The 26,838-nt window shown below is 41.8% G+C and overlaps 2 long non-coding RNA genes across 2 annotated transcripts in view; one reads left to right on the forward strand and one right to left on the reverse strand.

Moving 5' to 3' along the window:
- Nucleotides 1–10,412, reverse strand: part of LOC134299241 (uncharacterized) — a 74,698-nt gene extending 64,286 nt beyond the window's left edge. Inside the window, exon 1 of the long non-coding RNA XR_010006423.1 lies at nucleotides 10,290–10,412. This is a non-coding gene — a long non-coding RNA (uncharacterized LOC134299241). The remainder of the gene's footprint in view (nucleotides 1–10,289) is intronic.
- A 79-nt stretch (nucleotides 10,413–10,491) lies between these two features.
- On the forward strand, nucleotides 10,492–25,287 carry LOC134299240 (uncharacterized). Its single transcript, XR_010006422.1, has 2 exons — nucleotides 10,492–10,633; nucleotides 24,579–25,287. It is a non-coding gene; the product is annotated as an uncharacterized LOC134299240 (long non-coding RNA).
- The last annotated feature ends 1,551 nt before the right edge of the window (nucleotides 25,288–26,838 follow it).

A 26,838-nucleotide genomic window follows, 5' to 3' on the forward strand; every position in this document is an offset into this window, starting at 1 on the left:
CGCAGTGGGTTAAACCACTGAGCTGCTGAACTTGCTGATCAAAAGGTTGGTGGTTCGAATCCGGAGAGCAAGGTGAGCTCCTGCTATTTGCCCCAACTTAAAACATACTAATGTGAGTAGAGCAATAGGTACCACTCTGGCAGGAAGGTAACAGCGCTCCATGCAGTCATGCCAGCCACATGACCTTGGAGGTGTCTATGGACAATGCCGGCTCTTCAGCTTAGAAATGGAGATGAGCACCAACCCCCAGCATCAGACACGACTAGACTTCATGTCAGGGGAAAACCTTTATCATTACTAATGTCTATCTGGAAACTTTGTTCTCATTCTACCAGCCTTCAAATAAGGACTGGTTCATAATGGGAGAGAAGGAAAACTTAATCCCAACTGGGAATATGGACATTACACAGTCTTCCTTTCCAGACACCCTTTCATCACTTCTCTGCCTCCAGTCTGTATCTGGTTCCACCATTATTGTTGTTGGATTTCATGTGGCACAGCAAATATGAATTCGCAATGTAGGGCTTGTCCATAAAGATAAAAATAAATAAATTTGGCACTGTGTTTTTCCAGTCCACAGTGACCCTGCAGTGACTCTGTTAATGACATACATATCACACCAAAATGGTGAAATGGCCACACATATTCCGCTGGAAAATTCACCCTGCTATTAGGGGTCAGTCTACATTTTCAATCCTTCACATAATTTTTGAACCACACAGCTATGTAAATCTTATAGAGATGCAAGGGTTTGAGTTCTGTCTGTCTCTTAGAATCATAAAATTGGGGGAAGGGTGCGATAATGAGTGTGCTCATGTCAATATGCAGATGCTATCAATTACAACATGATTGTCTTGGAATGACAGCTTCATGCAATAATATCCTAAATCACTAGTAAAATATTGAAGATGTCAGCCGCCAAATTCCAAGATTCTATTATTCTGTCAAAAATTTAATAGCAGGATTTATTTAGGCATTGTAGAGATTGTATAGTGGATTCTTCTCTTTGTTACACTCTACCATGACTTAAGGGAGCCCCAGTTGCGAAGTGTGTTAAAGCGCTGAGCTGCTGAACTTGCGGACCAAAAGGTGCCAGGTTCAAATCCTGGGAGCGGAATGAGCGCCCGCTGTTAGCCCCAGCTCCTGCCAACCTAGCAGTTCGAAAACATGCAAATGTGAGTAGATCAATAGGTACCACTCTGGCGGGGAGGTAAGGGCGCGCCATGCATTCATGCCGGCCATATGACCTTGGAGGTGTCTACGGACAATGCCGGCTCTTCAGCTTAGAAATGGAGATGAGCACCAACCCCCAGCGTCAGACACGACTAGACTTCATGACCGGGGAAAACCTTTACCATTACTAATGTTTATCTGGAAACTTTGTTCTCATTCTACCAGCCTTGAAATAGGGACTGGTTCATAATGGGAGAGAAGTGAAACTTAATCCCAACTGGGAATATGGACATTACACAGTCTGCCTCTCCAGACATCCTTTCATCACGTCTCTGCCTCCAGTCTGTATCTGGTTCCACCATTATTGTTGTTGGCTTTCATTTGGCACAGCAGATATGGATTTGTAATGTAGGGCTTGTCCGTAAAGATAAAAATAAATAAACTTGGCACTGTATTTTTCCAGTCCACAGCGACCCTGCAGTGACTCTGTTAATGACATACATATCACACCAAAATGGTGAAATGGCCACACATTTTCTGCTAGCAAATTCACCCTGCTATTAGGGGTCAGTCTACATTTTCAATCCTTCACATAATTTTTGAACCACACAGCTATGTAAATCTTATAGAGATGCAAGGGTTTGAGATCTGTCTGTCTCTTAGAATCATAAAATTGGGGAAGGGTGCGATAATGAGTGTGCTCATGTCAATATGCATATGCTATCAATTACAACATGATCATCTTGGAATGACAGCTTCATGCAATAGTATCCTAAATCACTAGTAAAATATTGAAGATGTCAGCTGCCAAATTCCAAGATTCTATTATTCTGTCAAAAATTTAATAGCAGGATTTATTTAGGCATTGTAGAGATTGTATAGTGGATTCTTCTCTTTGTTATACTCTCCCATGACTTAAACCAAACTCAAGGAAGGGCTAAGGTAAAGGTGTTCCCCTGACATTAAGTCTTGTTGTGTCCAACTCTGGGGGTTCGTGCTCATCTCCATGTCTAAGCCAAAGAGCCGGCATTGTCCGTAGACACCTCCAAGGTCATGTGGCCGGCATGACCACGTAGAGTACGTTAACTTCCCACTAGAGTGGTATCTATTGATCTACTCACATTTGTTTTCGTACTGCTACGTTGGCAGAAGCTGGGGCTAACAGCAGAAGCTCACCCTGCTCCTCAGATTCGAATCACTGACCTTTCAGTCAGCAAGTTAAGCAACTCAGTGGTTTAATCTACTACACTACCAGGAGCTCCTTCAAGGAAGGGTTTGTAAGGTAAAGGTTTTCCCCTGACCTTAAGTCTAGTTGTGTCCAATTCTGGGGGTTGGTGCTCATCTCCATTTCTAAGCCAAAGAGCCGGCGTTGTCCGTAGACACCTCCAAGGTCATGTGGCCGGCATGACTGCATGGAGTGGCATTACCTTCCTGCCGGAGTGGTACCTATTGATCTACTCACATTTGCACGTTTTCGGACTGCTAGGTTGGCAGAAGCTGGAGCTGACAGCAGGAGCTTACTCCGTTCCCCAGATTCGAACCACCGACCTTTGGTCAGCAAATTCGAAAGGTTGACAGTTCAAATTCGGGGAGTGGAGTAAGCTCCCGCTGTCAGCTCCAGCTCTGGCAGGAAGGTAACAGTGCTCCATGCGGTCATGCCGGCCACATGACCTTGGAGGTGTCTACGAAATTCACCATGGATCCAATTCAGTTCTATGGGGAAAGGAACCAATTTGCAATCGGCAAGACTAAATGGAGGAAAGAGAAAGTGTGCTTCTTAGCTGAGGTCACTAAGGACAAGTAATTGTGCCTTATGCTATAGAAGTGAATGGCCTTCCATTCATTCCCTGGGAAACCACACAAAAGAAAAAAGAATGTACCCATTCAAAGCAGCACAATGTTGTAGTAGTCTTGGGCAGGGAAGACATTCACCACTTCCCTCTGCTAAGCTTCTAAAAGCCCTTCTCAAACCATTGATGGATGTCTCGCAGAATCTAAAGAGCCTTTCCTGATCCTTTTGGTCGAGACACATCTCTTTCCTTTCTTCTTCCCCACATCCAGTCTGCCCTGGGCTTTCTGCCTTACTCCTCTTTCTGTGCCGCTCGGTATCCTTCCCTGGGGAGGAAGAGAACCATCAACTCCTTATCGATCCCGGGGCTGTCAGCATAATTTCCTCCTATCGATTTTCTCCTTGCACTCCTGCCCCACATCGCTGGACCAAAAGCTCCGCCGGTGCCTTCAAGATAATGACGGAGCTTGCAAATGCCAAGAGGTCAGCATGCTATTCACCCAATACAGAGGAAAGGAGGAGAAAGAAGGGAAGAAGATTAATACCAGTTGTAGCACAGAAAAAGAAAATGCCTTTGTTTTGTGATGGCACTAAAACTCAGTGACAATGTAGACTTGTTGCTAGTTCATGATAAAGTGTTATAATGAACGTATTGCATTCTTCAACTGCAGTGACCATGTAAGGATTGTCATTGAAGTCTGAGAGCATCCAGCAACACTGATTCCAGGGGAGCGGAAGAGAAAGGGATTGAAACACGGTACATTGGCTGCTACTCCCCTTCTGGTTAACCCCTTGGCTTCTATGAATGGGAATTCTTTAATCTTGGTGTCTCCTTGATGAGAATCTACCAAAAGGGAAGCCGTGAGTTTTTCAGGCTGTATGAGTATGTTCCAGCAACATTCTCTCCTAACGTTTCACCTGCATCTGTGGCTGGCATCTTCTGAGGTTCTGCTGGTAGTGAGGCAAGTGGAGTGTGTGTGTGTGTGTGTGCGTGTATGTATATATATATACACTAGCTGTGCCCGGCCACGCGTTGCTGTGGCAAAGTATGGTGGTATGGGAAATAAAGTATTGAGGAATTGGTGGTAGTTAAGGTCAAGGGTAAAGGTTTTCCCCTGACATTAAGTCCAGTCGTGTCTGACTCTGGGGGTTGGTGCTCAACAGCCGAAGAGCCAGTGTTGTCCATAGACTCCTCCAAGGTCATGTGGCCGGCATGACTGTATGGAGCGCCGTTACCTTCCCGTATACCTTCAGAGGATATTATTTTGTAAAGCTTGTGAATATACAATATTTCTGATTGTTTTTTTTTGTCTGTTGGAGGGAAGTAGAGTCTACACTGCCATATAATCCAGTGCAAATTAGATAATCTGTGGAAGAGGCCTAAGTGAAGCCTAACTCTGCCTGTCCCATGGGCTGAGTCGGTTGCTAGGAGACCAAGTGGGCGGAGCTTAGCCTTCTAACTGGCAGCAATTGGATAAAAACAATTATTCCTCTCCCTCTAATTAGGACTTTATTTTTCTTTTCTTTTTGTGGTATCAACCTAGAGTTGTGGATGATGGGTTCTGTTGTCAAATTTCGAGGTTGGGGGGCCTGTAGTTTTGTTGTTTTGTCCGCTGCCCTGATGCCATCACTCTTATATATATATATATATATATACGGATATATATATAGACACACACAGTAGAGTCTTGCTTATCCAACATAAACGGGCCAGCAGAACATTGGATAAGCAAAAATGTTGGATAATAAGGAGGTATAGTAGAGTCTCACTTATCCAAGCTAAACGGGCCGACAGAAGCTTGGATAAGCGAATATCTTGGATAATAAGGAGGGATTAAAGAAAAGCCTATTAAACATCAAATCAGCTTATGATTTTACAAATTAAGCAGCAAAACATCATGTTATACAACAAATTTGACAGAAAACGTAGTTCAATACGCAGTAATGCTATGTAGAAATTACTGTATTTACGAGTTTAGCACCAAAATATCACGATATACAGTATAGTCTCACTTATCCAAAATAAACAGGCCGGCAGAATGTTGGATAAGCAAATATGGGCTCGGGCTGTGGCGCAGTCTGGAGAGCAGCTGCAATGAATCACTGCAATGAATCACTCTGACCAGGAGGTCATGAGTTCGAGGCCTGCTCGGAGACTATGTTTGTCTTGTCTTTGTTCTATGTTAAAAGGCATTGAATGTTTGCCTATATGTGTAATGTGATCCGCCCTGAGTCTCCTTCGGGGTGAGAAGGGCGGAATATAAATGCTGTAAATAAATAAATAAATAAATAAATAAATATGTTGGATAATAAGGAGGAATTAAGGAAAAGCCTATTAAACATCAAATTAGGTTATGATTTTACAAATTAAGCACCAAAACATCATGTTATACAACAAATTTGACAGAAAAGGTAGTTCAATAGCAGTTATGTCATGTTATAATTACTGTATTTACGAATTTAGCACCAAAATATCATGATATATTGAAAACAGTGACTTCAAAAATGGCTTGGATAATCCAGAAACTTGGATAAGCGAGGCTTGGATAAGTGAGACTCTACTGTATTAAGGAAAAGCCTATTAAACATCAAATGATGTTATGATTTTACAAATTAAGGACCAAAACTTCATGTTTTACAACAAATTGACAGAAAAAGCAGTTCAATACATGGTAAAATTACTGTATTTACAACTTTAGCATGAAAGCATCACAATGTATTGAAAAGATTGTCTACAAAAACATTGAGTACTAAAAAGGAGACTGCGTTGGATAATACAGAACGTTGGATAAGCAAAGGTTGGATAAGTGAGACTCTACTGTGTATATATACACACACACACATACACAACTGTGGAATGTCCAGGGTGGGAGAAAGAATCATTAAAGCAAGTGTGAATGTTGTAATTAGCAAGCTAGCATTTGAGTAGCCATAACGTTTGCAAAATCAATCAGTGAGGGTACTTGTATAGAGGTAGCCTGGCTGTTGTTGCCTGGATGATGTCTCCAACTCAAGTAAAGCTGAAATACAGAGTTTGCTATTATCCATGATTTCAGATATCCACAAGGGAATTTTGAAACTTATCCCCACCCCTGTAGATATTGGGGTTGTCCTGCATATAACCTCAGGACTAGCTTTATCTCTGTATTTCAGTCAAAACATTGCATGGCTTTCATCAGAAAAACTTAATTTCAATATTCTATTCCAAGTCAGCTAAAGTATTAGCAAGCATGGCTCCCTTTAAGCTCTAGGATTACTCCAAGTCTTCTCAACTCCAATATATGCAAATGTGTATACATTATTGTATGCCTTTTATAATGCTCCTTTTCTGCACATTTGATTGAGCATATGCTTTTTTGTATGCATTTCCCCATTCCCTAATTGGGATCTGGTTCATTTTATAAAAAGATCAGGCAGAATACTGCCTGTAGATGTCACTTCATATCTCTGCTTTTGCAGAGGCTAAACAGTTGCGTCTATAAAATACGATATGCTTAGAAACTGGAGAAAACCCTGGTAGCAAGACAAGATGACATCTCTGCCTGAGGATTGACTTACAAAGCGGACCTCAACATCATCTCCAGATTGCATGCCGAACGTATTGCTCTGAATGCGCAGCTCCATGCCCTAGAGAGGAACATCATTGGAATACTTCCAGATGGAAAACTGCATTCAGGAGAGTCCATCGTCCTCGTTGATTAGATATCTCATAGAAGTTGGAAGTTGGAAGAGACATCATGGGCCATCCAATCCAACCCCCTGCCAAGAAGCAGGAAATCGCATTCAAAGCATCCCGACAGATGGCCATCCACTCTATTTAAAAGCCTCCAAAGAAGGAGTATCCACCACACTCTGGGGCAGAGAGTTCCATTGTTGAACAGCTCTCACAGTGAGGAAGTTCTTCCTGATGTTCAGGTGGAATCTCCTTTCCTGTAATTTGAAGCCATTGTTTCGGGTCCTAGTCTCCAGGGCAGTAGAAAACAAGCTTGCTCCCTCCTTCCTATGACTTCCCCTCACATCTTTATACATGTCCATGATCATGTCTCCTCTCAGCCTTCTCTTCTGCAGGCTAAACATACCCAGCTCTTTAAGCCGCTCCTCACAGGGCTTGTTCTCCAGACCCCTGATCAGTTTAGTCTCCCTCTTCTGGACACATCCCAGCTTGTCAACATCGCTCTTTAATTGCGGTGCCCAGAAATGGACACAGTATTCCAGATGTGCTTTGACCAAGGCAGAATTGCATGACTTTCCTGGTTCTAGACTCTATACACCTATTGATGCAGGCCAAAATCCCATTGGCTTTTTTTTGCTGCCGCATCACATTGTAGGCTCATGTTTAACTTGAGGACTCCAAGATCCTTTTCAAACGTACTGCTGTCTATCCAGGCATTGTCCCCCATTCTGTTTCTTTGCATTTCATTTTTTCTGCCTAAGTGGAGTATCTTGCATTTGTCCCTGTTGAAGTTCATTTTGTTAGTTTTGGCCCATTTCTCTAGTCTGTTAAGATCTCCCATCTTCTTTCTCTCCTTCCAATCATTTCATGGCCATTGCAGCACCCCATTGGGTTTGACAGCTGCTGGGGAGGATGCTGTTTAAAGTGATATTGAAGACCTCCTCACACAGAGCCAGCAACAAGATATATACACCTGTAATCCCGAATTGCACGTGTGTATGTCACCAGCAGGATTACAGTCCTTATGTTGGAACAAATGCATCACCCACCTACAGAACCTTCATCTCGTTAAGGCTGACTTTCGTTTCATTGGCCCTTTTCCAGACTGTTAATGATTCCAGGAAATCTTTGCAAATCCATATTGATCTTCATCTCTAAGCTCTTCATCCACAGGCACAGAAGGTAAACATATAATTAGAACAATAACATAATTCTGACAATAGCTGGCTTCCTGTTAGTGACATTTGCAAGTTTTGATGCTAAATTCCTCCCTCCTCAAGAACCAAAACCTGCACAAACAATTTTCCCCAACTGTGCAAGGTTCCCCTTCATCCTGCCTCCAGTTTCACAGGCCTTTAGTGGCTAATAGAGAACAGGGAGGATTGGAAGAACATTTGGCAATGTCTCTGTAGCCAAACAGAAAAGAACAGTAACTCTCCAGAATTTCCTGTAGTTTCTTCTGAAATTTCAGATGATGTCATTGTTTTTGTATGTCTGGATGTAGGCACATGGCCAGATGCTTTTGCAATGCCCTCTTTTAGCCCATAGCCACTAAATGACCATGGAAAGGAGGTCCTTGCAGAAGGAAGAGCCCTGCAGGTGCAGGAGAGCAGATATATCATAGTTCTGCCAGGATGGAGTGCTAAAATAGAGCCCTCAATGCAGGATTTCAGCCAGTAAAAAAACTCCAAATATGAAATTGAATCAAATGAAGGAAAAAATAAAAAAATAAAACATGAATCAATGGAATGAGCCACCAGCTTCTGCCCTCCTAGCACTGTTGTGATGCAGTACTTGACATTGTCAATGTATCAAAACATGTAATTAAATACACATTTGAAGAGAAAATGGTGCTTTTAATTTTTTTAGCAACTAATATGGAAACAAAATTTGGGTAGGCATATGGAATGGACATGGGCCAGAGATGTGTGATTTTACACGGGCAAAGTCAATGACAATTTTGTCTTCTCTATTAGTGCCATAATCAATCCTTCAGGTTTGGATCTGAATTTGAATGAAGCCATTCAAGGTGCTGAGCCTATATGGAAGACAGGATTGAGCACCTTAGATAACTCCTTTAAAGGATAGGGCTAAAAGTGGAAGCCTTTCTCCCATGGAACACAGCATAGCCGATATTGAGCAGTTGCAATATAATAACATCTGGATGTTCACAACCTTTCCACCCTTGATGCGTCTCATTGGCCATCCCTGCTGCATCTTATTACACCTTTGCCCTGGTTAGTTGATATTGTATCATAATATGCAACAAAACCTTCACTTTCATTGATTTGGAAAGGAGTGAACCAACATCATTAGTTGACCTTGTTTCAGAGAAGATGTTCCACCATCTCCCTAATGTAAGACTCCTTGATAAATGCTGGAGGCATTTCAGAGTTCACCAGAACACCATTTATATATATAAAAAATCTGTCCTAAAAACCCAACGTTCTTCAATTATTGTTCAGTCAAACAGTTTCTGGCTGAAATACTGCTTCTTTGATAAATCATATCTCCATTTGCATGCAATCTGTTTGTGTTCTGCATACAACTCAATATGGTATTGACTTTAAGACAGATAAGAAGAAGTTTCCGTGAGCACTGATAAATATCTCTGCACCTTCCCCACCCTTTTCATTCACTTGCTACCTAATCAGGATTTGGCAGCTGGGCAAAAGTCTCTGTGCAGTCAAATAGAAATATGTAAAACAGAGGAGAGAGCTCTTGGGTTAATTTTCGAGGAGGCATGGGACTTAACGGATACCACTGTTACTGTGGCAACCAACCATGACAATGTTTCAGACAAGTTAATTTTAGGAAATCAACTGTTTCGGAAAGGTGTTAAACAAACAGATGGATTATGTCTCAAAATGGCTCTGGACCATTTGCTCTTTCCAATTAAAAAAAGATTTGTGCTGTTTGCACAAATAGAAACAAGTGTTGCTGGGAAGATACAGGGTGCATTTTCAAGCAGAGACCAATCGCAGGCAGGGTGGGAGGAATCAACTCTGGTTTTAGTCTGAATTTTAATGTGGCCACACACCCAAGATGCAGAGTTCTACTCCTCACATCTTTTAAGAGTTCAGACTAAACACCAGAACAGATTCACCATCCCATTAGTTTTTATATATTTTTTCTCTTTTCTCTTGTAGTGAAGATAACAGTACTTGGGATCACAGCTATTTGAAATATGAACGACTTGTATTTGCATGTATGTACATATTGAGATATGTTTATAACCCAAGTCTAAACATGAAAATCTATATATATAAAAGGATAACGTTGTGGGCACCGTGACTATAACAACACAACTATACGCCCCAGAACCACCAAACTTGACAACACGACGGAAAAGCCTTGCCTTCAGGTTCATACAACAAAAAAACACAACAGGAACCTAAAAAGGGGTTAAAAAACCCCCAAAAAGGCAACAAACCATCTGCGCCTGCGCCAAAAGCGAACCTGCGCGCGGACAGAACAACCCCCACCCCACCTCTCAACGGCCGCACCTGCCCCCGATGCTGCTGCTGCCATCTTGCTGAACAGCCCCGAGCCACCACGTGCCAGGAGTAGGAAAAAGGCAGCCCCCACGGCTGGCCGCTCTGCCTAGGCGAGCCTGGGAATTCCATTTAGGCCTAAAGGGGCGGGTCTACTCACAGCAAGTCGAGCCGGTGGTGAGGTCCTGGATCTCGACGCCGGGGTAGCCCTCACACTGCCAGCAGCAACAGGCCTGCAGGGCGCTGTGCCGGCCCAACATGGGCTCAAGCCTCCCAGTTGCCTCTCCTGGCTCACCACTCACCACCCTGGGGGAGGGGGAAGCCGACTGGAGACCAAACTGGATAGTCAAACTCTGGGCCTCCCGGCCCTCTGGATGCGAGGGGGGGGCGGCCGCGGGGCTCCTCGGTCACTTCTTCCCTCACCGCCGCCATCACCCGTCCTCCAAACCCTGAGAAGGAGCACGCCCCACACCACCCGGAGATTAAGAGCCCACAGGCACACCGGTGAGTCGCTATTCCCGCAATCGCCACACTACTCCACAAACCCAAGTGGCCTCCCAAGTGACCGGGGGGGGGGGGAGTGAAAAAGGGCCAGGTGGCCGCCTGAGGCCTCAGAAAACACCGTGCTGAAAAGGGTGGCAGTTCGCACCCCTATTCCTGCGCCGCCCCTCACCACCCTGGGGAGAGGGGGAGTCGGATGGAGACCAAACTGCCCACCCAAACTGTGGGCCTCCTGGCCCTTTTGATGGGAGGGGGCAAAAAGGACACACACCGCCTCGCTCACACTTCCCAACACAGCATTAGCCCAGCCAGGAATCACCCAGGCTTCAAACCTACAAGGCAGGAAACAATCAGGGTCAGCTAATACCTCCCAACAAAGGATTCCACCAGGCAGGAATCAGCCAGGGTTTGAAGCTACAAGGCAGGAAACAATCAGGGCCAGCTAATACCTCCCAACAAAGGATTCCACCAGGCAGGAATCAGCCAGGGCTTGAAGCTACAAGGCAGGAAACAATCAGGGTCAGCTAATGCTTCCCAACAAAGGATTCCACCAGGCAGGAATCAGCCAGGGCTTGAAGCTACAAGGCAGGAAACAATCAGGGCCAGCTAATACCTCCCAACAAAGGATTCCACCAGGCAGGAATCAGCCAGGGCTTGAAGCTACAAGGCAGGAAACAATCAGGGCCAGCTAATATCTCCCAACAAAGGATTCCACCAGGCAGGAATCACCCAGGGCTTGAAGCTACAAGGCAGGAAACAATCAGGGCCAGCTAATACCTCCCAACAAAGGATTCCACCAGGCAGGAATCAGCCAGGGTTTGAACCTACAAGGCAGGAAACAATTAGGGCCAGCTAACACCTCCCAAAAAATGATTACCCCACTCAGGAAGCAGACCTCCTTTCAGATTACAAGGCATTAAAATCTAATCAAGGTGACTAATAACAGAATTCATACTTGCTGCAACAAGACTACTCATTGTATTCCAGCTCACCAAACAAGGATTCCCATATAAAGAAAACGGCCAGGCTTTCAGCCTGCAAGGCTATTCAGTGCTATTCCACCTGGCGAACAAAAGATTATGAAAAGCCACAGCAACGCGTGGCCGGGCAAAGCTAGTAATATATATTTCATATAGACCTCATACACATAGAATGAAGATAATTTTATACACAATATTTTAAATATTTTTGTACATGAAACATCAGAAAGCAAACGTTTCGATATTTCAATACCCTTTCAATAAAGCTAAGTCCAGGGATGCATCCTTTTTAAACACTTATTTCAGTGGGAGCCACACCATCTAAAAAAGCATTCGCCAGTCTTTAAAAAAGATAGAAAAGATTGCCTCATTTTATGGTGACTTTAGAAATGGTAAGATATGTCTTCCATCCCACATTTGAAGTTTGCCTCATGTGAAGGGCACCATCAGTGGCAGTTTCTTAAATGTGTAGGGATTACAGGGTTGTTGTATGTCTTTCGGGCTGTGTGGCCATGTTCCAGAAGTATTCTCTCCTGACGTTTCGCCCACATCTATGGCAGGCATCCTCAGAGGTTGTGAGGCATGGATAAACTAGGCAAGGAAAGAAAATATATATATATCTGTGAGAGTCCAGGGTGTGGCAAGGGTCCTTTGTCACTGGGAAGCCAGCATTAATGTTTCAGTTAATCACCCTAATTAGCATTGGAAAGGTTTTGTCTCTTGCCTGGGAGGCATCCTTTGTTCAGTCATTAGTCATCCTTGGGGCTCCTCTGCCCTCAGATTGTTGGTTCCCATCTACTGTTTTGATTTTAGAGTTTTTTAATACTGGTAGCCAGATTTTGTTCATTTTCATGGTTTCTTCCTTTCTGTTGAAGTTGTCCACATGCTTGTGGATTTCAATGGCTTCTCTGTGTAGTCTGACATGATAGTTGTTGGAATGGTCCAGCATTTTTGTGTTCTCAAATAATATCCTGTGTCCAGGCTGGTTCATCAAGTGCTCTGCTTGCTGATTTCTCTGGTTGAATTAGTCTGCAGTGCCTTTCATCTTCTTTGACTCTTGCCAAAGAGTGGACAAGTATACATAGGGACCACCAAACGCAGCGCCTAAACAAGAGTCAAAGAACATGAAAGGATGCCTGCCATAGATGTGGGTGAAATGTCAGGAGGGAATACTTCTGGAACATGGCCACACAGCCCGAAAGACATACACCAAACTGCTTATTTATTGCCAAGCCATGCAGAGTTGAGAACAGCACTGAGAATTTAGATCACCAATCTGTTTCTTTCAGAAGACTGCTTGCAACAGAAAAAAGGAAGCCCAGCTTGGCAAAAAGACACATCATGACTTTCTTCTGTTCTGATTGGCTCAACAGGCAGGGCTCATAGGGAAACCCCTTGCAGGCGCATGGCTGCTTCTCTGTGCTCTATGTGTAGCCAAAAGAAACAGAAAGCAGTTGTTTTCAGCAGACACATGGTCTGTTGCATTTGGAAAAAAAAATGGTGGCAAAGTCTGTGCCATTATGGCTGGCTGAAAGGGCCGAACCAGCCAAACCAGCCAGAGCCTGTTTTGAAAAAATGAAAATGTGCACAACCCTAGTGCCTTGGAGTCTCTCTCTCTGGAGAGGACAGAGGACATTGAGGGTTCTTTGATGCTGTGTTCCCTCATGACGGGGTTGAATGGATGGTCTTTGGGGTCTCTTCCAGCACTATATTTCTGTGATTTATTGAAGGCACTGACAAATAGTTCTGCACCATCCAAGAATGCACACTTTAGTGGCTGGAATCTTTCTGGTTACTCCCAAACACCCATTGAATGGCATGTTAGGCAAGTCCATTGGAATCAAAGGTCCTACTCTTGTCAGAACTAACATGATTTAGGGTCAGGGGGCTTCCACAGTGGAAAGGGAACTTGCCCCTGTGGATGACACCCAAATGATTCTGGCCTGTGATCTACCAGTATGGTCTAGTTCAGTTTATAGAAATGTGGCTAAATTCCACATTATTGAGTGACTGTACCTGTTCCTCAAAAAACTATAACTCTCCCCAGGAGTTACAAGTAAAATTCAGCAACAGAGGGTTGTCATGTTTTCGGCTGTCTTCCATTTAACGTTTGAGTTCAAAATCCATAGCTTTTGCAAATCTCCTTAAAACACATTTTGTAAAACTGGCAAACATGTGTCTTTTTTCTTGCATACAGAACGACGTGAATACCAACATCAACAAAACATGGGGAAAATGTTTACAGGTGTTCACTTTTTTTCTAAAAGAAAGCAAGTCTAGGGATTAAAACTCCAAACCTCAGATTTCAAACTAGCCTCCAATATTTACTGGAACTGCTTGAGGCAACATCTTGAAAGAGAAATATATTATATGTGCTTCCTCTGGTTCTTGCTAAATTTAACAGCTCTAAGAACCTAGACGTATTCCCAAAACCATAACTTATCCTGTGACACAATGCTGAACAAATTCCAAAACACAAGCTATGTTCATCTGCTATAGTTCTTGTGTCACTTCAAAGACCGACAGCCAAAATTTTGTATTACCAGCATAACTACACCTCATTTATCAGTTGTGTTGGATAGAACTGTTGGGATTTGCAATCCAAGAACATCTGGGATACTGCACTATCTTCACTTGATGTGAACACTACCAGTTTCCTTTTTTTTCGTGTCAGGAGCAACTTGAGTCGCTTCTGGAGTGAGAGAATTGGCCGTCTGCAAGGACGTTGCCCAGGGATGCCCAGATGTTTTGATGTTTTTACCATCCTTGTGGGAGGCTTCTCTCATGTTCCCGCATGGAGCTGGAGCTGATAGAGGGAGCTCATCCACGCTCTCCCTGGGTGGGATTCGAACCTGGCAGCCTTCAGGTCAGCAACCCAACCTTCAAGTCACAAGGCTTTAATCCACTACCCCACCGAGGGCTCCTAGTTTCCATTTATTAAATGAGCCTACTCTACTTCCTACTAAATTGTTGATGCCGTTATGTCTTTATGACTGATCAGTCTGTCTCATGGTGGTTCGTGTTCATTTTCTTAGTTTCACAAAAAAAGAGAAAAATGTCGGAATATACAAATTACATTTTATAAAATTGGAGAAACTTAAAAAATAAAAACCAAACATTCAAATATATGGCTGTCTTAGTTTGAAATATCAGTATGCAAAGGGATCTTGGAGCACCTTAAAGACTGAGAAAATGAAGTTGGTAGCAGAAACTTTTGCAAAAGTTGAGTAGATAAATAGGAACCGCTTTGGCAAGGAGATGAAAGGCACGCCTGAAAAACATGCCGGTGGTTTGATCAGGAAGGCGCCCAGGAATGACAAGACCCTTTGGCATGGAAGAATGAAACAACAACACCTTCCCATGGTTGAGTCAAGCACAGCCTCCATATGCCAGAAATGAAAAAAGAGGGAAGCCTTGCCTCTGTTTATGTACTGTCTGTCTTTGTCAATTGTATAACAACATTGAATGTTTGCCATATAGGTACCTGTAATCTGCTCTGAGTCCCCTCGGGGAGATAGAGCGGAATATAAATAAAGTATATATATTTTTGTAGATTAAGAGTGGACCTATTTATTTCTTATTATTTAATTAATTAATTTATATACCGCTCTTCTCCCCCAGGAGGACCCAGAGTGGTCTTACATAATGGCAAGATTAATGCCACATATAATACAAAATGCACTGTAGAATGACTGCATTTTAGCTATCATAGTTCAGTGCTATGTCATCCTGGGATTTGTAGTTGGGTAAGGTACCAGCACTCTTTAGCACAGGAGGCGGAAGACCTTGTGACAACTCTCAGGATTCCACAGAATTGGGCCATGTCAGTTTAAGCGATAGAAATATGTTTTAATATAGGTTTTATTGAATGTATTTTAGTATGATTATTAAGAGTTGTGCAAAATTTCTGGGGGCAATTAGTAAGTCATATAAATTAATATAAATTCATACTAACAAACTGCACTTACAATTCAAAATTGAGCCTCTCTGAATTGAAGCAAAACTAAACAGTCCACTTGGGATTCTGAATATAATATCATTAAATTTCTTTAATATTTTGTATTTTTTTTCAAAGTAGACTGAGACCCCATGGGCTAAAGGGGGAAGGCAAGGTAGCTGCATCACATGCTCTTTTTCAGACAATTACAGTTTGGACTTAAAATCTCAGGCTGAGAATGGCAGCAGCAACTGTTTTTTTCTTCTTCGTGAAAGCTATGTCTCCTCTCCTCCTCTCAGTAGAAGAGAGATAATTTTTTTGAAATTTTCCTAAAAATTTGTGTGTGACTGGCTCTTTCTGAAAAATGGCAGGAATGATGCCCTGCTCCTCTTCTCTCACTGTGGAGAAATTCCAGGGGGTACCACTTTTGTTTTTAAAAAATTAGGGCAAAACTATATAAATTCCCTAAAAATCAGTGAATGTGTGACTCTTTCTGAAATTTAGGAAGGAGGAAAAATGCTCTGGTGATATTGTGTCATTGTAGAGATATTCAAGAGATATTCAACTGCTCATGCAGTTTTTTAAAAAATTGTTCATAAAAACTTCAAAAATATCCTAAAAATCAGCAGATGAGCAAAACATTCTGAAACTTGGGTTTTCTACAGTGGTAAATGTGTGCTACAATTGCAGGAAGTTTCATCTTGATAGCCCTGAAACTGAGGGAGGGAGGAGCCCTGTTAGTGTCCCCATGGGCGCAAATGGGAGAATAACCTAACGAAAAACTAACTAAATTTTTGGAACTTCATCATAGATCTGAATCAAAAGGCGGGTCACATGAAATTCATTAAGACAAATGAAGAATTGTCTAAGGCTTTCATGGCCGGAATCACCGCGTTGTTGTGAGTTTTTCGGGCTGTTTGGCCATGGTCCAGAAGCATTCTCTCGTGATGTTTCTCCCACATCTATGTCAGGCACCCTCAAAGGTGGTGAGATATATTGGAAACTTGGCAAGGAAGGTTTATATAGCTGTGGAAATGCCTTCCTTTCCCAGTTTCCAATGTACTTCACAATCTCTGAGGATGCCTGCCATAGATGTGAGTGAAATGTCAGGAGATAATGCTTCTGGACCATGGCCATACAGCCTGAAAAACTCACAGTAACTCACAAATGAAGCGGTTTTTTGAGTCGTGCACACCCCTAATGATTGTGTGTTTTGTGCCCTGCTTTGAGTTGTAAGGAGAAGTGGGCAATAGCATCATCATCATCATCATCATCATCATCATCATTTCAGACTGCAATAATTCTACAGTGTAGAACTACCCTAAGACTACTTCCTCAGATACAAATCCATATATTGTTCAACATATCAAGAGTGCTTGAATATATCTAGTCTCAACTAGGACCTCAGGTATAGCAAGACGTCTTCATGTAATTATTTTAGGATTTGGGACAACGCCATTCTTGAAATAAAAGAGCTGAGGATTGGGTTGCCTCGAGGGTGAAAACATGAAGCTACAGTCTCTAGAGATAGTCATGCACTGTTAACCATACCGCTCAATTTTTATCATCCTTGTGTTAGATGCTACCAGAGATGCCAATCTTTAAAGTAATGATCCAGGAAGGAAGAAGTGGAAGTAAGCTAAAGGTGTGCTGGTTATTGGATACTTTTATAAGGAGGATGACCTGCTTAAAAACATCAGTATAATGAAGTATTAACAGCAGGAAATGTACTTAGAAAATTCAAGATGGCATAAGGCCAATCCACACCAGAACACAATTAACTGTTCATTAGAAGCAGATAATTTCATCCTGCTAGGATGACATAAAGCTCTTAGAATGTTTATTATTGATACTTTAAGGAAAAAAAATATTTATCCTGCATAGTGGGGCTCATTTTATGAACCATGGGGAATTATCATCACATCAATTCTTCTGTCTTCAAGAACTATGCTGGAATAAATGTTCATCAATAGACACTTTTTTCCTCAGTGGCTGTTAATTTTTCAGTAATATTAACATCTCAATGCATGACTGCCTAAACAGTATGATTCTGTGGATATTTATCTCAGATCAGCTGGTATTTTCCAAGTCAGTGAGATATGAAGCCACCTTGGAATGCAAATGAGCTATCCAAGGTCATGAACAAAATGTGAAGATACAATTCAGAACCTGGATAGCTCCTTTAATTATAGAATTCTGTGCAATGAAATATTGAGTTGAATTATAGTGTTTTCCAAGTTGAAACAGACCACAGAGGCCCCCTAGTTGAATCTCCCACCATTTAGTTATACATAAGTAAAAGCACTTTTGAAAAATATCCTTCGAACAACAGTTAAAGATTTCCAAAAAAGAAAAAAAAGAGAGAGCGAGGGGAACCACAGCCCTCCAGAATAGTCTATTCTACAGTTGAATAGCTCTTAAAGGTAAAGGTAAAGGTTTCCCCTGATGTTAAGTCCAGTCATGTCTGACTCTGGGGGTTGGTGCTCATCTCCATTTCTAAGCCGAAGAGCTGGTGTTGTCCGTAGACACCTCCAAGGTCATGTGGCCGGCATGACTGCATGGAGCGCCCTTACCTTCCCGCCAGAGCGGTACCTATTGATCTACTCACATTGGCATGTTTTCGAACTGCTAGGTTGGCAGAAGCTGGAGCAACAGTGGGCGCTCACTCCACTCCCGGGATTTGAACCTGCGACCTTTGGGTCTGCAAGTTCAGCAGCTCAGCGCTTTAACACACTGCGCCACCGGGGGCCCCTAGGGTCTTAGCACTTACAGTAAGGTTATTCCTAATATTTAAGACTTTCAAGTGCATATTTTCCACCTCAATATCATTAAAACCACCAGCTGCTTATTAATATTTCCTATTGCTCCTATCATATTGCACGAGGGAGAGGAGAAAGGTTTATTTTCACATCTTTGTGAAGTCAGATAATCAACACAGAGAAATCCTATGCTGACCTCAGTTTGCAATTCTGCCATCAACATCTTTATTAGCTGATATCAAGCCAGGTCCCATGATATGTAGATTTCACTGTTAGGAAGTGTCATTCACAAGCTGTGTTCTACCTATATACAGTATGGAAGCGTTGATCTTAGTTAATTTAGCCATGCACTTCTTGTAAAACCAACATAGTGCCCATATTCATCTATTATATGTGGTGCACATTTATCTGTTTTTTTTGTTTTTTTTTGAGGGGGGGGGGGCATGCTCCAAAACACAATGTTTTCTTTTTCAAAATCAGTCTCTACCAGTACAGTAGAGTCTCACTTATCCAATATAAATGGGCTGGCAGAACGTTGGATAAATGAATATATTGGATAATAAGGAGAGATTAAGGAGAAGCCTATTAAACATCAAATTAGGTTATGATTTTACAAATTAAGCACCAAAACATCATGTTAAACAAAAAAATTGACAGAAAAAGTAGTTCAATAGGCAGTAATGCTACGTAGTAATTACTGTATTTATGAATTTAGCACCAAAATATAATGATGTATTGAAAACATTAACTACAAAAATGTGTTGGATAATCCAGAATGTTGGATAAGTAGATGTTGGATAAGTGAGACTCTACTGTAGTTCTCAAACTGTGGGTCCCCAGCTGTTTTGGCCTACAACTCCCAGAAATCCCAGCCAGTTTACCAGCTGTTAGGATTTCTGGGAGTTGAAGGCCAAAATATCTGGGGACCCACAGGTTGAGAACCACTGATCTATCCCAAAAGATATGCACCCTAAATCTCAAAAAAGGCCCTTCTATTTAATAAGGGACACCTGTCATTTCTGTAAGGGATGTCAAATAAGTCCAATATGCAACCCTTGGGTTGAATGGCAGTGTTGAAGAACAGATTGTGAAGCCAGAGGCATAGCCAAACATATAACCAGATGTACAACCCAAAATGTCATTATTTGCACAACTGGATGTGTAAGTCAGTGTGCAAAGAAATGGGTATCAGCATATGCAAAAGCACTGTATGCGGAATCCATTTGAACAACCTTGAACTGAATAAAGATGCTCCATATTACACAAAAGTCTCCAGCCATTTCTCCAGGGAAAAATAAAGACTGCAATAATCCTCTAAGTCTAGCCAATGTGTCAAGAGCTGGACTTCATTAATGGCACAAAATCAGAGGGTACAATGTACAGAGGTTATTCACAGTCCTAGAAAAAGGACCCATTCGCAGAACTCCCTCGACTCCAAGCATCTAACAATTATCCCCAAGAAGTTTTCAGCACAAAAGCAAAATAACTTTGTACACCTATAAATAGATGATATTTTCTTGTGGGAACATAAGATGTCATAATGCTAATGAAGAACTTGGAACCCTGAAGGAATTCAGGGGGAGGAGGCAGGGAAGAAGGTCACATTAAACCAAGAACAACCATTTCCAACATCAGTTCCCATTCGCCATCCAAAAGAAAGATATTTGTGCTGATAAACATGTATCACAGCAAGCCAATTGAACCCAGGCACCAAATAAAGGTTGAGCTTCCCTTATCTGAAGTTCCAAAATCCAGAATATTCCAAAATGCAAACTTGTACACATATGTGACATTGTGACATCTTTGGCTTCTGCAGGTTCACTGTACACAAACTTGGTTTCATGAACAGCATGACTAAAATATTGAATAGAGTTACCTTCAGCCTATAATGGTCTATAAAATTAATATTTGTAAATGTTATTTGAAATAGAAAAGATAAAAGCTCATGTGTTTATATATGAAATGTAGATTAATTTAGAATTTAGACTTGTCTCATTATGTCTTTATAATATGCAAATACAGGTATTCCAAAATAAAAAATACAATACAATTCAAAATGCTTCTGTTCTCAAGCATTTCAGATAAGAAATATTCCACCTGAATATGACAAAAGGCACATATGCTTCCATACACAAAAGCCAGTGTGATATTTAAACACTGGACTATGACTCTAGAGGCCAGGATTGGAAGCTCATCCATGGAATCCTACTTAGCAATTTTGGGCAAATCACACTGTCTCAGCCTCAAAGGAAGGCCAACACAACCCTCCTCTCAACAAATGTTGCCAAGAAAACTTTGTGTTAGGATTGTTATGAGTTTTTCGGGCTGTATGGCCATGTTCCAGTAGCATTCTCTCCTGACGTTTCACCTGCATCTATGGCAAGCATCCTCAGAGGTTTGTTCAAAGGTCTGTGACAGGTTGACCTTAATTGCAGACACCATAAATTGGACACAACTTGAAGGTGCACAAGAGCAATCCATACAGTGTGTACAAATTATTTTGTTATAATGCTCCTGTTTTATTTTATTATAATGCTCCTGTTATATTTTTATTTTATTTTTTTGTTATTGCCTATGTACCTCCTATGTACTTAATATGTTATATTTTAATCAATGTTGTTTGGGCATGACCCCATGGAAGCCGCCCCGAGTCCCTTCGGGGAGGTGGAGGCAGGGTACAAAAAATAAAGTTATTATTATTATTATTATTATTATTATTATTATGTTGTTGTTGTTGTTGTTGTTGTTGTTGTTGTTGTTGTTGTTGTTGTGTTCCATAGACTTACTCAATCATGCAAAATAACATTGCATGCACATCTGTGTACAAAGTGCATGACGTATCAAGTGCACAATTTTTCCTACAACCTTGAACTGAATGCAACAGTTCTGCACCAAGTAAAAATATTCAGCTGCTTCTGTAAGGGAAATTACACATGTGTAAGACATCAAGATTCTGGTCTATATCTTTTGTTCCCTTTATCAGATTTAGATAAAAGTATCACACTTAGCAGTCCCCTTAGGAAAGCATTACAACGGCTGAATTTCATGAAGTGGATGCATTTTTTTTCTCCTTCTGTGTGCTATGTACCATTAAATTCGCCCCTTTAAAAAAAGGAAACTGCCAATAATGCAGCCTCTTCTGGGAAAATAATTGGCTCATCATACACTACAAATAAACCAGCTCACAAAGCATGCAAAGATTATATGAAATATTAAAATCCATAACTCAAGCGTGGAGAAGATTGATGTGAAAAGGCATAGGGTTTGGACGCAACAACCTGTGGGGAGTGAAGCTTGGAAGCAGAAGGTGTTTGCAGGTCTCCTTGTGGCCAACACAGAGGAAAGTGGACCAGACTGCTAAATCCAAGAAGGGCCGTACTTTCCAATTCTGTAAGGGCAACAAAACCACTTCAATCTGAATGTTAAAGGAGTTATCAAGACAATGAGCCTGCTCCCCATCTTGGAAAGATCCTTTCAGATTTGGAATAAAGTTGGAAATCTGGAAAAAGGGTAATAAATTGAAATTCTATCCCACTGCAGCTGGCCCCATAACTGCAGATATCATATTTGTGGTTTTATGTATGCAACCCATCTCTAGGTGTTGTCGAAGGCTTTCATGGCCAAAATCACTGGGTCGCTATGAGTTTTTCAGGCTCTACGTCCATGTTCCAGTAGCATTCCCTCCTGACGTTTTGCCTGCATCCATGGCCGGCATCTTCAGAGGTCTGTTGTAAGTGACTTGCCTTAAACAGAAAATGGTCCTTTCTCCCACCCTGGACATTCCACAGGTATATATACACTCCACATGCCTCACTTCAACAGGTGAAACATCAGGAGAGAATGCTACTGGAACATGGACATATCGCCCAAAAAACTCACAGCTACCCAGATCTCACTAGGGATTTGCTATGTGCTCTAGGCAATACCATTGGAAGACCTAGCAAATTCCAGAGAGAATACCACTTGAGCTTCTTCAGTGCAATACTATGGTATGATGGGACTGGCATGGGGCAACTGAATGCTGTTAGGTCATGTCTATAATTTCAAATAACAATTTTCCAGCCAGAAATGTATAGCAAATGGTTCAGAAGTTCTTACTGAATGCTTTTACGTTAGTGGGATGATAAATCCACACCTAGGTTTAGTCCAAAGTTTAAGGGAACTTTCCATAGTGCAAGAATTATTATGGTGCAAGGGTCTGAGAGTTGGACTTTTAAGCCAAGATCATACATTAAAGACTGTTAGGTCCAAGTCTCAAGTAAAGCTTTGTTGAATCCACAGTTATGGGAATCCACGGACTCAGTGAACATAGAATATTTGGGGTGCCCCATGCTACGTCTTTCCCAGAATAGTTATGGGAAGCTTTGGAGGCCAGGGAGGAAATTTCCCTTGGTGTCTAGCTGCTCCTTTCTCCCTTGGTGGTCAGGGCAGAACAAGTTTAAAAGCATCCATAGAAGAGATCATTGTTCAAAAGGATGAAGTAGTGTCTGACAATGTCAAGCTCTTTATACATACTTATAAAAAAAAACCCTACAAAGCCTTCTGCCTGGATGGGCAAATTGTATTAGATCGACTTTTTTCTATGGTCATTTAAAAATATAATTCTTTTGTTTTCCAAAGTTTGGAAATTTTTAATAAAATTCAGTCCAATTAAAACCTGATCCATTCCTTCATCCATTATCGATTTTTGCAAGTGCAAAACAAATATTCCACATTGCTGAGATCAATATTATCAAATGTTATTATATTGATGGCGCTGATATCCAGGAATGGACTACACTGCCACAGCAGATATCTTTTTGACATCAGACATCATTTAAAGCCCTGCTCTTTATATTGTCAATCAGATATCTTATAGACTCCATGCAATTCTGGGATGTAATAAATAAATAGCATATTTGGACAAGAAGCGGACATGTGACAGCACTCCTCTTTGCTGACCCAACAAATATTGTTAGAAAATCCATTCCTCCAAACACCGAGAAGTTCCAAAGATGTGGCATTTACCTAGGTTTGACGTTCTTTGTGAGAAGGTCACTGGAGGCTTGTGGCATTTCTTTGTGTTTGTGTTTATTTACAAGCATGCAGGGGAGCATAGGGGATTGTGCACCTAGCTTAAAAAATCAGCAGCAAAATTCTATGACCCCAGAGGAAAGAAGGAAAGAAATACAGACAGACAGACAGACAGACAGAAAGAGATTGACAGACCCAGAAAAGCATTTTATTTTTCCTTCCAGGGATCCTACTTCTTTGTATTTATTTCTGGTAATCTATCCCAGTTCTATGCAATTCTAATTTCTATTCATGGAGATCTTGCCACAATGGCTACAATGCATAATTTTATGATCATAGAATCCAAGAATTGGAGAAAAAAAATACAAGGGCCACCCAGACCAACCCCTTGCCATTCATGAATACCCAATTAAAACACTCCCAAGCGATGACCACCCAGCCCAGGCACCACATGCTATTGCAAAACACTTCTTCCAGTTAAGAAGTTCTTCCTAATGCTTAAGTGGAATATCTTTGAATCCATCTTCCATTGGGTTTTGGAAACTTTCAGGACACATTTCATATTGTGAATATCAGGCCATCCCCATTCTGCTGACTCTGTTTGGGTAATGGTTCTAGAGATGTAACTATGTTTTCGCTCCCTCACTTTGAATATGAGTAAAGCAAAAAGGAAAGTAAAGGAAAAATATCTTACAAAAGCTGACTGGCACAACCTGGGGATCACAACCAGACACAGTGAAGACCCCACTTTGCTACTCTGCTGCTGAATACACATGTGCAGTGTGAAATACATCTTACCACGTTAAAACAGTGGATGTGGCTCTTAATGAGACATACTGCATTATCACAGGATGTCTATGCCCCACACCAATGGAGAAATTATACTGTTTAGCTGGTATTGGACCACCTGACATCCCCTGGGAAGTAGCAGCCAATAATGAAAGGACCGAGGCAGTGACATCTCTGCCCCATCCTCTGTTTGGATATCAGCCAGTATGCCAATGCCTTAAATCAAGAAACAGTTTTCTAAGATCTACAGAGATACTTGCACCACAGCAAGTGAGAATCAAAAGTGGCAGGTTAGAACCTGCAACCTCAATCAGTGGCTGAGACTGGATGAGAAACTCTCTCCTGGGCACAGAAGACTGGGTGTTATATCCCAGCCGCCTTTGGGTGCTGAACCTGGTTCAGAAATGAACTTTGACCAGGATGAAGCTTATTCTGACTTTTCACCCAGTTCTCTTTCTTTCCAATTACAGACCCCAGCTGTGGATAGCTCCGAGGCTTCCTTAATTGGGAGAGATACTGATAACACTACTCCCGTGGAAGAAGCAGATGTTTCAAGCTCCCCAGGGAATGTATCCTTTAACAGAAGACAGTCTTTCCAGCAACAAAGATCCCAGACACAGCAATTCTGCAGGAGTCAACAACTGGCATTTAAAGGGGATACTGGATAGCAGATTGCTTTGGGAACATTTGGGGAGTTCGGTTCCCTTCGCTGTTATTAGATCTAACTTCTATAAAAGTGTTTTGCACTGTGTCAACATAGCGACTTCATCATTTCCAGTTCCTTGATTTCTCCAAGCCGAGTTTCCTGTTTCCCTGGCAGCCAAGCCGAGCCGTGACTCAACTCCCGTTGTTAATCCGGAGTGAATTCACGTCCTTGCTTTGTTCCTGAATCCAGATCGCTTTTAGCCTAATCTTTTTGCCTGCCTTGTAATCCAAGACTTTTCAGTGACTGTGGACTTTGTTATTTACTCCTGCTTTCTTGTTGCTTTCCCCGCTCAAGAACTTTTCAGCAGTTTTGAGCGTGTTTTGGTTTCTGGACTTTGGACAATAATATTGTACATATCTCTTCAATGCTTTGGACTAATTCATACCATTCCTTAAAGGACTATTGCTCACTCATCCCTTCCACTTATTCTTTCCTGAATTTATTATTGTTTTAATAAAGATATTATATGATTATTGGTCTCTGTCTGGTTTCCAGTGTTCAAGCTGCCTTGGGGTGTTACACTGGAAGACTTGGAAGGTGCTGAACAGACTGCCCTCTGGCACCACGAGATGCAGAGCTGATCTTAAGAAATGGGGCCACAAATTGGAGACCATGACATGTGAGTGTGCAGTAGAGCAAACCAAAGACCACCTACTGCAATGTAGTTTTGAGTCCTGCAACATGCTCAATGGAGGACCTTCTAATAGTAACACCAGAGGAACTCCAAGTGGCCAGTTACTAGTCAAAGAACATTTAGCATAATGCCAAGTTTTTTAAACTTTTTGTTTTTAAATACATTACAACTGTACCCTGGGTTTCTCCTCTGATAAAATAAATAAATAAACTGATTATTCAAAGGTTGCCTCTGCGCTACCATGATTGCATCCTATGGAATCTTGAGATATGTAGTTTCTTGAGAAACTTCTTTAGAACTTCTTAGCAGAGAATGGAAAGAGCCTCACAAATACTATGAATTCCAGGGTCCCATAGAATGGTGCTCTGGCTGTCAAAGTGGTATCAAACTGTCCTGGTTGTGATGTGTGATACATGCTAAAAATATATTATTTCCAGCAAAGATCTGATAGGTTCTAACTAGCACATACGCACAAACCTTTTCAAATTATTTGTCTATGAAATAGAAATAGAGTCGGGGAATATGGATCCTTTTGTTGTGCTTTATTTTCACATCTTTCATGGAGATAACACACTGCACCGGGGGCAAAAGGGGACAGCGAGGGTGGAGAAATGTCCTCAGAGCCAAGTAATTGGTTGGTGGCTAATCCCTGCTTCAAAACAAGAAAAGCAATCACGGTTGCCTAGTGGCCTGTTTTGCTCTGTGGGTTTCCCCTACAGGTGGTATTAAACTTGGAGCCAGTCTGGCTAAATGATAATATCCGCAAAATGCATTTCTCCACACTTGCACTTAAATTAAATTTGCCCGGAGGCCTGACGCGATTAAGGAAATCTTAGGGGGAAGGAATATCTAATTCTGTGTCAGGAGGGGACTCACAACAACCATACAGAGAGGAAAAGCAGGGCAGCTAATGTTCAGTTCTGCGGCTTTGCTGGAAATTTCATGGGGGGTTTCGAACAACGTTAATAAACAAGGATCAGACAGCTGAACTCTAGACACAGCTGCCCCACTGGGAGGTGAGATATCCAGCTGAGACCCTACAATGGGGCTGAGTAGCTGAAATCTCTGCATAGAGTTACACATTAATTGTGCTAACATTGAGTTGACTGCTGACTCCAAACAGCTCTGCCAGGAGATTAAATGTGCAGCTAAACGAAAAAGCAACTTTTCTGCACAAATTTGCACAATGTGCAGAGAATATCCATGAACATCTATTTGCCTGCACAATGGCACAGCAAGTGCAATTTTGGTTTGCTTTGATTTTTTTGAGTGCATGGCCATGCTCCAGAAGCATTCTTTCCTGATATTTCACTCACATCTATGGCAGGCATACTCTGAGGCTCCTCACAACCTCTGAGGATGCCTGCCATAGATGTGGGTGAAACGTCAG

Source organism: Anolis carolinensis, chromosome 5 (genome assembly GCF_035594765.1).
Source record: "Anolis carolinensis isolate JA03-04 chromosome 5, rAnoCar3.1.pri, whole genome shotgun sequence".
In the NCBI taxonomy this organism is placed as follows: domain Eukaryota; kingdom Metazoa; phylum Chordata; class Lepidosauria; order Squamata; family Dactyloidae; genus Anolis; species Anolis carolinensis.